The sequence below is a fragment of the Oculina patagonica genome, chromosome 1 (genome assembly GCF_052425735.1).
Source record: "Oculina patagonica isolate OP01 chromosome 1, crgOcupat, whole genome shotgun sequence".
Classification (NCBI taxonomy): domain Eukaryota; kingdom Metazoa; phylum Cnidaria; class Anthozoa; order Scleractinia; family Oculinidae; genus Oculina; species Oculina patagonica.
The window spans coordinates 34,580,224-34,597,735 of NC_135758.1; positions in this window are offsets into that span (position 1 = coordinate 34,580,224).

Genomic DNA, 17,512 nt, shown 5'->3' on the forward strand with positions numbered 1-17,512 from the left:
AAATACAAATTGATATTCCGTTGTGAATGCAAAGGAGATCCTGGATGTTTATTAACCGACTCCACGATGCAATGCTTTTATTACTACACGGACTGTCCATTGAAAAGGTTCAAAATTTATACAGTAAAAGACTTTATCAACTAAACTAAACGGCCATTTGGTTACGTTGCCTTTTTAATTGTTACGGCACAGATTTTTGACTTCAGAGAAATAATCGGGTCAGAAAGTTGAACTTGACTCGTCTTTATTTCGTCTTGTCAGGGTTATCGTTCGGTACAGAATATACAGAATGAATCACTCATTCACCGAGCACTAACCTGCGATTAGGCGTTCTTTTTTCGAAAGGAAGAGGGAAAAAAGAACGCCTGATACATTTATTTAACTGGCCGCCAACCGCCCCCTAATTTAAATAAACTAAGGTGTCGGCGAGACTCGGATTTCTACCAGGCGTGAAAATTGTCTGCAGAATAATTGTACATGTACAGCCTGTATTAAAACTTTGCTGTGCTGAAATAAAAATGCCTAAAGTAGTAGGGTGAGATGGCGCTTGCGAACATATATTTATCAGCTGTAGATGCCGTCCCTTTATTTCAGCTCACAAAAAAAAAACAAGGAATTCACCGACAAGAGCTGTTTCACGACAGATAGGATCGTGTCGCGTTTGTAAACTTTTCCCGAAACGCATTGGAAAAACTGCCAAAACATCTTCTCGAAACCAAATTACGTATTGTCGCACAGTCTATCTGTTCTGCCTTCAGAGAATTACACTTGAAATTTGTCAGGGCTTCAGCTAACGTAGAAGAGAACTCGGTCTCGCAGTAAACACGCCGCTTCTAAAGCCGTTACCACCAGCTTCTGACCGAAAGTCTCGTTGAAATACGACAGCCAATCAGTCCACGCCGCTTCATTGAGTATTGTTTCTCGACCAATCAGAAGAAAAACCAGAATCCGGTTTTCTTACACACGATCCGACAAGTAAATATATCATGCCCTCCTTCCCCGGAGTGATAAGTAGGGAGGGAGGGCATGATCTCAGGTTAACCGAGCACCGCTAATAGAACCCAACTCTTTGTGTACGTAACGCGTTGTGATTGGTTCAAACATACGTGCCATGTAGTGCGGCGAAAATCAAAAGAGAGGCCATACCTATTGAAGGATTAACAAGTTTGAGACTGGCTTCCAATAAATAACCCTTGAGACTGGAGATGTTTTCTTATAAGATTTTGTATTTTCAATTGTCGATAAAATTTTTTAATTTTTGATTTTGTAATATATTGTGATACAATTTCTATAAAACTGCTTTTGTTTTTCTTAAGTGTTTTTATAGAGAAAAGACGGCCACGGGTTTATCAGTGTTTTTATTACTGTCAATTGTAACCCTCTATAAATAAAGCCTATTATCATTTGCTGCATTTTTCTCTTTCTTTTCATTGGACTAGAGTCTACTACGTGACCTGCAAATAGCTAACTACATCTAATAGTCTGCTTGTTAGTCCAACAGTGCCTTGCTGCAAATAATATTCTGCTCACGCGAAGTTGCGCCCAGTACTAAGAAAATGGCTGCTCTTTTTCCAGAGTCATTCGTAATTTTTAGAATACACGTTCACTTTTAAACGAGCCCCAGGCTCATTGGTGATATGTGTTTAAATAAAGTACTTACTTACTTACTTACTTACTTACTTACTTACTTACTTACTTACTTACTTGTGGGAGAGCGGTTTGATTCATCATCATCATCATCATCATCATCATCATCATTTATTAGCCACTTCAGAATTAAACATACAAATTAAAATAACTTAAATAGATAGGGCGAGGAGACCTCCAAGAAACCACAAGGCTTATGGGGGAGGCCACCTCGGGTTAACAATAAGTTACTAATTTCGCTGTGAATGTGCAGCTAGGCCATTTTCAGACTCATTTTATTAGAAATTTTATCATTTTTTTCTTAAAAGAAGAGAAGCTACTCGAACCAGTGATCGATTCTGGTAGAGAATTCTACAAGACCAAAAAATCAGCGGGAATACAAAGAAGGCGACGAAAATTTCCTTTAATGTATTTAGGTAATATCTGAAAGAAAGAGAGTTGGATGAAGACCAGCTCGTATCGTCGAAGGCGAAGTTATGCTTTTCTTCTGTATTGCTTCAGCAAGGAAGTGCGTGGTTCCCAGTTCCGGATCCCGAAGGTAACTGTGCAAAACAAATTCAGCTATCGCATGATAAAGCATTTATTTAACTCGGTTTTCGCAAAATATCGTGATTTGTTAGTAGCGAACAGATCAATTATTTACCGAAGCCTAACCACGTTCAATAAATATTCATTATAATTATCATAACTAATGAAATATAACGACACGACAACGCGAATTTGCACGTTTTCTTTCTCTTCAGACATGTGAAAACAAGGTACTTATAGCCTCGCTGAATTTTGGAAGAATTTTAAAACCTCAAAGACATGGGGACAGTAAAAGAAAGGTACAGAAAAAGGCTTCCTGAGAGGAAAAACAAAATCTTCACGTGCAAAAATACAAACTTGTACATTTCCCCTAGGCCAATATACAAAATCTTAGTTTAATACCATACTACCTTTCGGTCTTGTCGCGTGCGCTTTTGTGTTTTTTGTTTTCGACAACTTATTAGTCTGGGAGCAATGGTATTCCCGTGGGAATTTCGTGAAGATTTTTGCCGACTAGTTTAGAAGTGTTAAGGGGGACCTAAGGAACACGATAAATGTTGTCGGCAATCTTGTAACCCGTGCAAAGGCCTTCAGTGGGGAATTGTAAAACATCGCCTATTTGGCTTAGCATGAAAACGAGGCTGAATGATGAACTTCAAAAAAATGTGGTATTTATTGGTATTTTAGAATAACTTTTAGCAGTTTCGATAGTCTGAGATGTCCAAAAGAATGTCTTAACTGATATGGATAGTCTCGATCACGTGACCATGAAATGGAGGCTGCATTTTCTTGTGGTGCGTTGAACCTGGAACGGACCTGGAACCATAGTGCCTCCCGTCCCCTCGCCAAACGTTTTCCAAATTATGTCAGTAGGAATCAACAGGAGCCCATGGAATCAATGAATATCCCGGCGTTGGGCAATTTAACGAAATTAAAAGGCTTTGCATGGTCTAGTGACGCTAGTAAAAACCGTCTTTTCAATATATGTAATATGTCTACAGACCCTCCCATTCCCCCTCTCAGATTGTAGCAAGTTTTGTGGGTGAACTTTCTACGCATCGCTACAGTCGTCCATTCCTCTTCCCTCTTTTTCCATCCGTAACCATCTGGCTTTGGCAACCTAGGACTGCATACTATGTCGTTGTTAAAAGCGATGATCTGGTAAAAGGGCAAAGATAATTCCCTCATAAAGTGCACTCTGCGTACAAATGTAGGTGGTAGCCTGTTCTTTTTGCACTTCTACCACATGAGGTCTTTATCATCATGATTCGAGATGCTTGTTCTGAGCTAAACCGTCTGGCAAACATACTGCTCTATTAGAGTCACTGTCTTCTATTCTGTATACAGCGTCGTTCCAAGACATCCCAAAGCATTAATTACGTCCTTGTCTGTGTCTCTGAAAGCTTTTCAGCACGCAGGACTATCAGGAAAAAAACTTCCAGTTATATTAGCCTGCGAATACAGCCGCCTCTCATTCGCTCCCGCTACTACGTAGTATTGGGAGCGAATGAGAGGCTGCTGTATTCGCAGGCTACACATAGATCTGCAATTTTAGCACTGCCAAGAGCGCTAGCAATGGACCCAAGTTCAATTACACGGTGGTTCTGGCCAGCGCCAGTGACTATGAACAGTCTTTGATACCGTCTGACCTAACAAGGTACTGCAGTTCTGCCACAGCGCGTCAACAGCAGGGACTCGTAGTTGCAGTTAAGGCCCCGCGTCAACATTTGTTATGTCATCTTCGTTATTCTGAGTAGCCGTGTTCATTCTCTGCTGCGATTCACCTCCATGCTTGTAAAGAATTCTCATTGACTAGCTCTTTGCGGAACAATGGAGCATCATCCGTCGGGTGCAAACATAGATTTCAGTACCACAGTAGATTGCCCTATCGCTGCCTTGACATCAACCTCAGGTCTGGCTCTTGCATACTATCATTAGTCTTGAAACTTGACCACTTTATCATTGCAAGATACCGGTACTTTGATACCTTTCCGCTTTCTTTCCAAGGAAGACGTTTGCGTTTATTTGTTCTGGGATCAGCGGTTCACTATGTTCGAGTGAATTCTGTCTTTAGCAAAGTGCAAAGTGCCCTATCTCTCCCACTTTCATGGCAAAGATCAGTCTTCATTGCTTCAGGCATGATCATGACCACTTTGGTTACTACAATTGTAAAGTTTTTTACTCTTTTCTTTAAACGGGTTAGCAAAGTTCTGCATTGTGGTCCGTGACAACCAATCAATAACTCTGTCTTCGCGTTGTGAAATAAAAGCTACATCAGTGAAGACATCCCAGCCATTTGCTTTGCCTTAGGAAAAACTTTGCTAGCATTTAGGTTTAGAGTGATTCCAATATGTCCTCCTGCAGCCTTCATGCAACGGTTGATATGATAGAGAGTGGTATCCCATCCTATCGCGGGTTCTTATTCACTTCTCTGTTACCATTGAAAATTTTCTATAGACCTCAAGGCTTCTTTAGGTAATAACAACGGTTTTTTTCTACCATTTAATTTCAACCGGTTTTCGTAGACATAAAAGCAGTCTAGTTTTGAAATACCTAAGAAACAAAAGTTTAATAAATGATTGATTTTCCTCTTGGTCCACATTCAGAGCCGAAACACTCGCACTTCATTCTATTAGGAAATTTTACAAAATAATGGGCATCTTTGACCTCTTATAGTTCACATCCAATAGGTTTCTGTTGCTGCAGTTATTGTTAATTTTAAACTTAACATGTCGAGGTTTTAACAGTTTTAAAACAATAAACGATTATATCATAGTAATTAATATCTAAAAATCTTAATTTGATATTGGAAGTAATCAGTTGTTTCAAAGATTAGTACTGCTGAAGGTATATGTTGTTTTGCCATCTTTGATGTGGGGGCAAGTGAGGCATCGATGATTTGAGTTACAGCGGAAGGTGCCGGGTGGCGGCTGACTGCATTGGTTAGGCATTTTGCATTTTCAAAGATAAAATATCTTAACAATATCCACCACACTATAAAGTTCACCAGTGAACGCTCGACCACCTCCATTCCGTTTCTCGACGTCGACATTCACCTCAACAATGGAAAAATAGAAACCGACCTATACTCTAAACCTACAGATAAGCATCAGTACTTACTGAACACCTCAAGTCATCCATATCATACAAAACGGTCAATCCCTTACAGTCTTGCTCTACGTCTACGCCGAATCTGTTCCACTGAAAACTTTTTTGAACATCGCGTTAAAGAACTTTAGCAATATCTAGTTAAAAGAGGCTACAAACAACGCTTTATTTCAGAGCAAATCGACAGAGCACGCCTGGTATCACGGGCAGAGTCTTTGCAAGAACACACTCGCGAAACACGATCTGATAGAGTTCCTTTAGTAATCACATACAATCCAGCACTTCGTAACATTCAGAAAATACTTCACAACAAACAACCTCTTCTTAACTCCTCTTCCAACTGTAAAGAAATCTTCAAAGAAACACCCGTGGTATCTTACCGGCGCTCTCCCAACCTTCGAGATTTACTCGTCCGAGCGAAACTTAAAGGCCCTAACCAATGCAGTCAGCCGCCACCCGGCACCTTCCGCTGTAACTCAAATCATCGATGCCTCACTTGCCCCCACATCGAAGATGGCAAAACAACATATACCTTCAGCAGTACTAACGAAGTCAGACAGATTAAACATCACATAACATGCAACTCAACTAACCTTGTATATATGATACAATGTAAAAGATGTAATAAACAATATGTAGGAGAAACAAAACGAACTCTTCGGGAACGTTTCACTGAACACAGGCAGGCCAGCAATAATCCAAGGCACAAGAAAGCAGCCACTGCAGTCCCTACTCATTTCAACATGCCAGGGCACTGCACATCAGACATGTCTCTAGTTCCTCTTGAATTGCTACTCACTAAAAGTACTTCTCGTCGCAAAGCAAGAGAAGCATATCTCATAGACCGAGGCAAAACTCTTGAACCTAATGGCTCCAATAGACGCTCTGAACAGTGATATGTTATATCTTTAGATCGTTATATGAAAGTTAGCTTTAGTTTATTTATTTATTTATTTATTTTTTTTTATATATTTTTCTCATCTTTTATATATTATTAGTGCGTGTATTTTCTTTATACGTATATATTACACCCTCGACGCTGTATTTTATGCTTTTTAACTGCGCTGCGCAGTTCTTGCTCTGCACGCGGTTTATTAACTGCGCTGCGCAGTTCTTGCTCTGCACGGGGTTTATTATTATTATTAACTGCGCTGCGCAGTTCTTGCTCTGCACGGGGTTTATTAACTGCGCTGCGCAGTTCTTGCTCTGCACGGGGTTTATTTTTTTTAGTTTTGTCGGTGACCAGACGCAGACCTCCACTCGGTCGAGGTTATGTCACGAGATGTTTAGAAGCTATAAATCAGTAACAAATGGAAACAAATGGTTATTCTTTGTCTTTACAAAGAATGTTTAGTGTGAAATATTCAAATTTGAAGCCTTTGACTCATGAAAAATACTAAATTTCCACGCTTTCAAAGAGAAATGTAATTCAGCGGGCCAGAATCTGTGAATAGATACCATTACGTTGGTGGAAAAAAATGTGCTGACATGACAAGTTTCACTTTCGATCGGCTAGACCTCGAGTCACGTAATTTTTCAAAACTATTAATCAGCTACCTTTCAAATCTTTGCGAATCCTTTGGTCTTTACTAAACAAATTTATTGCATAGTATTTCTCTTTTAAGCGTAATCTATTTTTAGGCTGTGTTATTGAAAGGATTTTAAAGATATGAAGAAAAATTCTCTTCACAAACATGCCCTGACTTATACCGCTTACGTCATTTGGTAGGCTACGGGAATACCCTCTGTGCTAAAAACGGCTTCAGCGTCCACGCGTGGGAATTCGGCCAGAATTTGCATAAAAGAAAAATAATTAATGGCGTCTGGAACTAGTCAACCATGAAATGTCACACAAGGTGTCTTTTTTTATCATCATGTTTGTCACTCGCTACATTTTAACAACCGCCTATTGTAATACAGAAAGAGGGGCAACAAGCCGGAAGGCGAGATCTGGCCAAGTAAGAAAATTCAATTTTTTTGATTGGCTCTTTCAAAGCATGGCTGTCACAGCGCTAAAATTTGAACGTGCGATGCGGCCCCAAGAGAATTCAATGTCTGTTTTTTATGCAAATTATAGATCATGCACGCAATCATAATATATTCGTTTTTGAGACGTTTCGTTGTTTACAGTCGGCCTCAAAAGACAAGAAGATTTCGTTTTAGTTGTTTGTAGCATTATAAAGCTATTTCTGACGAATAACGATGTTTAAAAACAGAGAATCCGCCGTAAGAATATTTATGTTTGATTACGTGACCGGATCTAATTTGCATAAAATCTAGATATGTCTCGCCGCCAAATGAACAATTTTTTTAAATCGAATAAATATTTTTACCCGACCTAAAGCTTTCATGATTGCCTTCTGCTTAATTCTTTAGTAAAATACTCTGCTAGATATTATTCCTGGAAAGACGAGAATGGTAAAGCATTCGTTATTCATTTGGTTGAGGATTGGATATTCATTTGATTGCCCATTCTCGTCCCCAGAGGCCGCGATCCTTCTGGTCAGCACCCGGGTGCTGACCAGAAGGATCGCGGCCTCTGGGGACGAGAATGTTGATTGCCATTTTCTTAGAATTGTCTAGGGCATGCGCAATTGACTCGCCTGCCACATTCCTGACAGGCAATCACGTGGTGCGAATCGAATTTGACCAGATCTCGCCTTCTGCTTCGCCCACGAGATCTGGGAACGAGATTATTCTGTGCAAAGAGAGAATACTATCGAAATTCTCACGGATACTTACGTTCCTGGCGTGAAGCCAGACGCCAGACGTAATGAAATCAATATTCGGGGTTTGTTTCGAAAGCGGGTGTTTTTTTTAGGGCGACCATAATTTGTTTGAGGCGGGTTAGGGTAAGGGGGGGGGGGGGTCAACTTTTATGGCAAAGGCTTTTTTTCCACTGTCAGGATGTGGAATTATTTATTTATTTATTTATTTATTTATTTATTTTATTTTTTCCCCATTTCACTTCAAGTTGTTCAATATTTTTTAGTTATCTTTTTTTCACTCCCCCGCCATGGCTCCCTTAGGGTGGTCACGTGACCAGCGCAGTTTTAAGCTCTAAGAGCTTCTTGTTTTTTTTAGTTTTGTCGGTGACCAGACGCAGACCTCCACTCGGTCGAGGTTATGTCACGAGATGTTTAGAAGCTATAAATCAGTAACAAATGGAAACAAATGGTTATTCTTTGTCTTTACAAAGAATGTTTAGTGTGAAATATTCAAATTTGAAGCCTTTGACTCATGAAAAATACTAAATTTCCACGCTTTCAAAGAGAAATGTAATTCAGCGGGCCAGAATCTGTGAATAGATACCATTACGTTGGTGGAAAAAAATGTGCTGACATGACAAGTTTCACTTTCGATCGGCTAGACCTCGAGTCACGTAATTTTTCAAAACTATTAATCAGCTACCTTTCAAATCTTTGCGAATCCTTTGGTCTTTACTAAACAAATTTATTGCATAGTATTTCTCTTTTAAGCGTAATCTATTTTTAGGCTGTGTTATTGAAAGGATTTTAAAGATATGAAGAAAAATTCTCTTCACAAACATGCCCTGACTTATACCGCTTACGTCATTTGGTAGGCTACGGGAATACCCTCTGTGCTAAAAACGGCTTCAGCGTCCACGCGTGGGAATTCGGCCAGAATTTGCATAAAAGAAAAATAATTAATGGCGTCTGGAACTAGTCAACCATGAAATGTCACACAAGGTGTCTTTTTTTATCATCATGTTTGTCACTCGCTACATTTTAACAACCGCCTATTGTAATACAGAAAGAGGGGCAACAAGCCGGAAGGCGAGATCTGGCCAAGTAAGAAAATTCAATTTTTTTGATTGGCTCTTTCAAAGCATGGCTGTCACAGCGCTAAAATTTGAACGTGCGATGCGGCCCCAAGAGAATTCAATGTCTGTTTTTTATGCAAATTATAGATCATGCACGCAATCATAATATATTCGTTTTTGAGACGTTTCGTTGTTTACAGTCGGCCTCAAAAGACAAGAAGATTTCGTTTTAGTTGTTTGTAGCATTATAAAGCTATTCCTGACGAATAACGATGTTTAAAAACAGAGAATCCGCCGTAAGAATATTTATGTTTGATTACGTGACCGGATCTAATTTGCATAAAATCTAGACATGTCTCGCCGCCAAATGAACAATTTTTTTAAATCGAATAAATATTTTTACCCGACCTAAAGCTTTCATGATTGCCTTCTGCTTAATTCTTTAGTAAAATACTCTGCTAGATATTATTCCTGGAAAGACGAGAATGGTAAAGCATTCGTTATTCATTTGGTTGAGGATTGGATATTCATTTGATTGCCCATTCTCGTCCCCAGAGGCCGCGATCCTTCTGGTCAGCACCCGGGTGCTGACCAGAAGGATCGCGGCCTCTGGGGACGAGAATGTTGATTGCCATTTTCTTAGAATTGTCTAGGGCATGCGCAATTGACTCGCCTGCCACATTCCTGACAGGCAATCACGTGGTGCAAATCGGATTTGACCAGATCTCGCCTTCTGCTTCGCCCACGAGATCTGGGAACGAGATTATTCTGTGCAAAGAGAGAATACTATCGAAATTCTCACGGATACTTAATTACGTTCCTGGCGTGAAGCCAGACGCCAGACGTAATGAAATCAATATTCGGGGTTTGTTTCGAAAGCGGGTGTTTTTTTTAGGGCGACCATAATTTGTTTGAGGCGGGTTAGGGTAAGGGGGGGGGGGGTCAACTTTTATGGCAAAGGCTTTTTTTTCCACTGTCAGGATGTGGAATTATTTATTTATTTATTTATTTATTTTATTTTTTCCCCATTTCACTTCAAGTTGTTCAATATTTTTAGTTATCTTTTTTTCACTCCCCCGCCATGGCTCCCTTAGGGTGGTCACGTGACCAGCGCAGTTTTAAGCTCTAAGAGCTTCTTGTTATTATTTTTTTTCGTTTTGTCGGTGACCTGTCCCAGACCTCCACTCGGTCGAGCTTGAAGTCACGTAATGTTTAGAAGCTACAAATCAGTAACAAATGGAAAAAGTTTCTCTATTTTTGTCTTTATAAAGTATGTTTATTGTGAACTATTCCATTTTGAAGCGTTTAGTCCATGGAAAATACTAAATTTCCACGCTTTTAAAGAGAAATATAATTTAGCGGGCCAGAATCTGTGAATAAATACCATTACGTTGGTGTAAAAGAATGTGCTGACATGACAAGTTTTACTTTCGATCGGCTAGAGCTCAAGTCACGTAATGTTTTAAAGCTATGTAAGCTACCTATCAAATCTTTGCGAATCCTTTGGTCTTTACTAAACAAATTTATTGCAAAGTATTTCTCTTAAGGGTAATCTTTTTTTTTGGGCCTGTGTCATTGAAAGGATTTTAGAGAAAAAGAAAAATTCCCTTCACAAACATGCCCTGACTTGTACCGCTGACGTCATTCGGTATGCTAGGGAAATACCCTCTGTTCTAAAAACAGCTTCAGCGTCCGCACGTGGGAATTCGGCCAGAATTTGCATATAAGAAAAATTATTAATCGCGGCTAGAACAAGTCAACCATGAAATGTACACAAAGTTTGTCAAACGCTGCATTTTTACAACCGCCTATTGTAATACGAAAACCGAAACAGGGTCAAATAAATTTTGAACTGTTGAAGAGGTTCAAAAATAGTAGTAACTTTATAGAAACTGCGAAACATTGTCATTGGGCCATTTTCAGTTTTATGCAAATGGGGAAAACTGTCAAAATTCTCACGGATATTTACGTTCCTTGCGTGAAGCCAGACGTACTTATCAATTGTAAAGTTTATCCTCGGAGACCCAGGGGCAGTTGTTGTAAACCTTCGCCCAAAAAATCCCGTCGTCCGGATAAGCGTTTTTTTGGTTTACGGATCAGGATCGTGGGAATTAAATTTGGCCAGCATTAGCATATAGGAAAAATATTTAATTGCGGATGGAACTAGTCAACCATGAAATGTCACACAAGGTGTTTTCTTACCATTTTGCTTGTCAGTCGCAACATTGTTTGACGCAGATAAAGGGGATATAAGGGGGTGGGGTGCATTTTTTATTCTCCCCCCATGGCTACCCCTAGGGTGGTCACGTGACCAGCGCAGTTTTAAGCTCTAAGAGCTTCTTGTTTTTTTTCGTTTTGTCGGTGACCAGACCCAGACCTCCACTCGGTCGAGCTTGAAATCACGCGATATTTAGAAGCTACAAATCAGTAACAAATGGAAAAATTTTCTCTTTTTTGTCTTTATAAAGTATGCTTAATGTGAACTAGTCCATTTTGAAGCGTTTGGTTCATGGAAAATACTAAATTTCCACGCTTTCAAAGAGAAATATAATTTAGCGGGCCAGAATCTATGAATAAATACCATTACGATGGTGGAAAAGAATGTGCTGACATGACAAGTTTCACTTTCGATCGGCTAGACCTCGAGTCACGTAACTTTTCAAAGCTATCCAGACACCTTTTGAAATCTTTGCGAATCCTTTGGTCTTAACTTAAAAAATTCAGTGTGAAGTATTTTGAAGCGTTTGAATCAAAGAAAATACTAAAATTTGATGCTTTAAAAGAATAATTCGCTTTAGTGAGCAAGAATTTACATTTATTTACATTACGTCTGTGTCCCGGAATGTGCTGACGTTAGCAAATTTCTAGTTTCACAAGGCACCGATCGGCAAGAATCACGCAATGCTCTGAAAGGTTTAAATCTGCCAGAAACGGAAACTAAACAAATCCTTTGGTCTAAACCACCCAAAATTACTGCAAAGTACTTGAAATCAATAAAAATGTGCTTACCAGCGGTAAAAAGGTGAAAATATTTGCATTAAGGTTAATTTTCATTAATAGAAATATGAAAATTACAAATTTGGGAAAACATGCCTGTCAAAATGCCGTTGCCATGGTGATGTCAAGTTCCTGACACAACAATCTATCCTACAAAATTATTCTCGGATAAATTTTAGATAAACTCGCAAAGTTTGGCAGCGTTTGGTGGAACCCTGAAAAAGTTATAAGCGTTCAAAGTCAGCGCGAACGTGAAAAGCCCCCTCCCCCGGGTCTCAACAACAACAACAACAAGCTTTATTTGCATGACTACGTAGAAATTTGGTAGTATTGCGAAAGCTACTTGAATTTAATTACATATAATTTCATTAACTAGGATAATTAGTTAAGATGGAAATAACATAACATAACAAAGAAAAAAATAATAATAATAATAATAATAATAACAATAATCTAAGAGAGAATTACTAACAATAATTGTTCATTTAACTATTCGAAGTGGTGATCATTGTAACGAGATTGTCTCTCAATTCAAAGCATGCTGAGATAAATGAGATCAGCTTAATGTTTACAAAGTAGTCAGTGGAATTCATAAGATGTGATAATAGGGTTTCGCGTGGTAGTAATCGTAGTAATGGAAGTTTGGATTCTATTTTAGAGAAGAATATGTCTCGTATCTGAGTATAAGCTGGGCAATCTAACAAAAAGTGAGTTTCATCTTCAATTTTGTTACAATTGCAGAAGTTGCATATTCTTTCATTGCGAGGTGTATTGTCGTATCTACCTGTTTCGATCCTAAGTTTGTGACAGCTTATTCTCAGTTTTACTAATGTTTTCCTTAAAGGGTTCTTTCTTGCTAAATCTAAGTAGGTAGAAGGGCTATAATTTGTTACAAATAAAGAAGCCTCGACGGTGCTCTGTTCTGTTGTAAAGCACGCAGGAAGCGGCTAGAACACCAAAGAAGTGTAGGGTGAAACGCGAGCCGTAGGCGAGTGTTTCTCCCTACTTCTTGAGTGCTCTAGTCGCTTCCTAAGTGCTTTACAACAGAACAGAGCACAGTCGAGGCTTCTTTATTTGTTTTATAATTAAGAAATTCATTAATTTCCCCACGAATTCGCGCAATTATTTTCAAAACAAACTTTTTTCAAGCGAATAGAAGTGGCGTCAGCGTACATCTGTACTCTAATAAAGTACGCAACAATTAGCCAATCACAAAACTTGTTAGAATGGTTAAAAGAATTTGATTGGTTGAATAAGACATCAGCTGTCAACAGCTGTCAAACCATCAAGTTTGAAACCATCAAAGTTCAGAAATCCACAGCTGAAATCGTCAAGTGGAATCCGAATTTTAACACGAGTCCTTGAAGTTCTTAGGACTTTTAGTACAACACAGGATAGAAAAGTAGACTGTTCAGTGAAAACCGACTGAATTCTGGCCCATGAAAACTTGCACGTTGTTAACTTGACAACTAGAAACTGACAAACTGCTCAAAGCTTGTGGCTGGTACTTCACAAAATGCGGCCGTACGGCGTGTTTCGCGAATCATTTACAACCATCGGATTCAAGGGAAAAAATAGAGTCGGCTGCTGTGGTTGCTGTGACCTTCCATTCATCGCACTGGAAAGGATATAGGAACAGGATTGTCTTCCTGAATTGCATTGGAGGTTTTTAATTTCTGGACGTCTGCTTCTGGAATGACAGGTAAACTTGTGTTCGATGTTTTCTTTGTTTTCGCGCTTGTTCAATTTTTTCTAACTTTGCAGCAGCTTGTTTGAAGCTTGAAATTCAACCCCTTTTGCAATAAAGATTCCTAGGTTTAGGGGTGAATTGTTTAGGTGTCTCTCGATAGCGTTGCGAAATCCAAGAAGCGATGACCTCGAGTAAAGTTCACCGTCTTTTGTTCGAGCTTCGACGTAGAATTTACCGAGGTTGTTGTCTAGCTTCTTTGTTGGTCATTTTGTGAAGGCTTTTGGCAATTTTTCTTTCACGGCACCAATCTGTTTTGTTTTTATTCAGTATGTGATAAGTCTGAGTTGTGTGATAAGTCTTAGTTTTCTGTTTTTTGAATTGCTGTTTGTTTGTTTTGTTTTTTACACGAAAATGTAGCTGTGCGTGTTTTTCTAAAATTCCGTACTTGAATAATGTGAAACTCATATTCAAAAACTCAGATAGCACATTTTTTACTATCTTTCGTGTTTTTCGTTTCTGCTTTCGTTATAATGTCTTCAATTTCGGCCTTGAGTTGTCTACAAATCTTTGGTTGGTTGTTTTGTTGTTAAGCTTACTTTAATTCCGGCTCGGTGTTTTTTCCGAACTTGTACCGAAATTTCACTTTCTATCGCCGTGCAATTTGTGCTGTTAGGAACAGGACGTTTTAAATTAACTGACGCTAAAAGCTCGTTTTCATTCTCGTTTTTCAGGTCAAAGAAGATGTCAGGGTCAAGACAAAACCCGAGAAAGACGTTCGGGAGTAGTGGTCGGCCATATTGGGTCGATGGCGTGACATTTCCTCCGTACATCTGGACTCTGATAAAGTACACTGTTTCAGCCAATCAGAGCGCGCGTTATATGAAAACTTAATAGTGCTATAAAAATTAAGTTTTTGCGAGTTTTGTAAGGTCTGATTTCAATGTGAAATATACTTCTGTTTCATGATATTGATATACTGTTTAATTTTACTATTATTTAATGAACTATAGTTAAAGTCATTAAAATTATAGTATTCGTTTATTTTCATGACTCTAGAGTAAAAACTATTTTTTCCGTTATCATAAAGATCAATCGATATTTTTAAGGCTTGTCTGACTATAGAGTTTCATCCTTTTGGTGTAAGTAACTTAGATAACTTAGTATCTTCTTATTTATATCAATGATCAGAAGGAATTTACCAAGTTCGGCTCTGCATGCAATATTGGATGTCTTGTTATGTAATTCTAAGTATCGTTTACAAAACTGTAAGTGAGTTTTCTCAATCGGAGAAAGGTCCCACGATTTAAAGTCTGATTTCACAAAGATACCCCAAACTTCACTGTTGTAGGTTAATATTGGTAAGATTTTTGAGTCGAATATTTTGCATGCTATTGAAGGTTTAAGTTTATTGAAATCTGTGTGTCGTCTTAGACTAAAGAAAGCATGAAGAGCTTTTTGTCGTAGATGTTCAAGTGAGAGTGTAAAATTTCCTGAAGAGGAGATGCGAGTCCCTAAATAGGTATAGTCTTGAACAATGTCTATTTTTTCACTGCCCACATGAAAAGCATAATCAGATCGTTTTTCACGTCGTTGAAAAATCATTATTTTTGTTTTCTTAGGGTTTATGCTTAGCATCCAGGAGCTGCAATATGAAGATAACTTGTTAAGACAATTTTGTAATCCTAGTTTTGATCGAGATAAAATAATTAAGTCGTCTGCATAGAAAAGGGAGTTGAGTTTGTTGCCATTTGGTAGTATAAACGGATCAGATAGAACATTGAAAGGTAAATCGTTAACGTATAGGTTGAAGAGCAAAGGACTTAAAATACAGCCTTGGCGTACACCTCTTGCATACCGAAAAGGGCGCGTTCTATTATTTCCAATTTTTATAGAGGAGGAAGAGTTCGAGTATAAACTTTTAATTAAATTATAGAAATTTCCTCGGACATTTATCTGTAACAGTTTGTATAAAAGTCCATCGTGCCATACCGAATCAAATGCTTCTCTAAAGTCGACAAAACATGCATATACTTTCGTTTGATGACAATTGACATACTTATCTATTATTGCTCTTAGTGTAAAGACGTGATCCGCTGTGCGGTTATTTACTAAAAACCCAATTTGAGATTTATGAAGTATTTCAAGGGACTGGACGTGTTCAAGAAGTCTTTGGTTGAGAATTGAGCAAAATAATTTTCCGAGACAGCTAGAAACACAGATTTCACGATAGTTTGAGGGATCACTTTTAGTCCCACTTTTAAAAATTGGTGTGATAAGGCCATTACACCATGTTTGAGGCATAGTACCCGATCTTAGAATCGTATTAAATAATTTCAGGTAAGCAGGCATTAACTGGTTTAAGCTGGATTTGATCATTTCATTTTTGAGTTTGTCTGAGAAAGGTGATTTGTTATTTTTAAGTTTTTTAGCCGCTGTGAATATTTCTAGCTCAGTTATCGGGCTGTTCAAAGAATTCGATTGAGCTGGCGCATTTTCTAGAGTTCGCAACTCAGAAATGATCGCTTCCTGGTGTGAATTCAAGGGTTTATTTGAGTGCAGCGTTTGGAAATGATTCATCCAGTTTTCTTCGGAAACTGGTGGGATGATATTTTCTTTGACAGAATCATCCATTGACTTTAAACAGTTCCAAAAGTTGCGACTGGTCGGATCATCGACGGCAGTTTCAAGTTTTGTGAGCTGAGTATGATAGTATTGATTTTTCTTCTGTGTCAAAAGGCTTTTGTACTGTTTTAAAACGAACTCATGTCTTTTAAGACGACATTCTTTATCAAACCATTTTTTGTTAGATATTTTAATGTGTCGTTTTCTAATTATTTTAATTTTTAAACAACGTTTAGCGGCGGTAGTGAGGATATTTTCTATTTCATCTAGTGTGGTGTTAATATCCTTGTCTGACCTTTGATCGATAAGGAAATCGTGTATTAGTTTTTGTAGGTCATTTGACTGTAGCGCTGCTCGGAATTTTTGCGATGAGTCGTTTTCCCAAATAAATTGTTTTGGCAAACGTGTTAACGTATCGTTTATATTTGTTGCAGCTGAGTGAGTGCCAACTGTATTGATATTAAGCCATGTCATAATTGGACTGTGATCTGATAAACTGGACGGTTCTTTAACAATGAAATTTGATATATGTCGATACAAATCCTGATCACATATAGCGTAATCAATAACACTTATTCCTGATTTGCCGTGAAATGTGGGTCTTCCCAGTGAATCGCCACTAATTCTTCCATTTAAGATTCGTAGATCTGCACTCCTGCATATTTCTAAAAGTCGTTTGCCATGATTATTTAGTCGTTGTCGAAACTGTTCCGTTGAGGGGCACATAACGAGGATTGAGATTGATCATTTGTTATTATCGTGTTGCCCTCCTGACACACAATGTCAGAATATTTTCCCGTTCTAGAATTGAAATCTCCTAAAATTAATACTGATCCAAGAGAGGAGAATTTTTCAATATCATTTTCAAACTCATCGAACATATCAGAACAAAAATAATTTGAGTTGTGTGGTGGGATATAGACACCACACACATAGATGTCCTTTGCGGTGTTCGTAAATTCCTTTGCAATTTTTAACCATAAGAAATTTGGTGATTCCTTTTGTATTGAAATCCAATCATTAAGCTTCGATCTATAGAGTAATGCTAAGCCACCCGAGTTGCGACCACATTTTCCGGTTTTTACGGCACCTGTAGTCTCAATAGGGCTAAGACCTGTGACCAGTATAATTAGTGC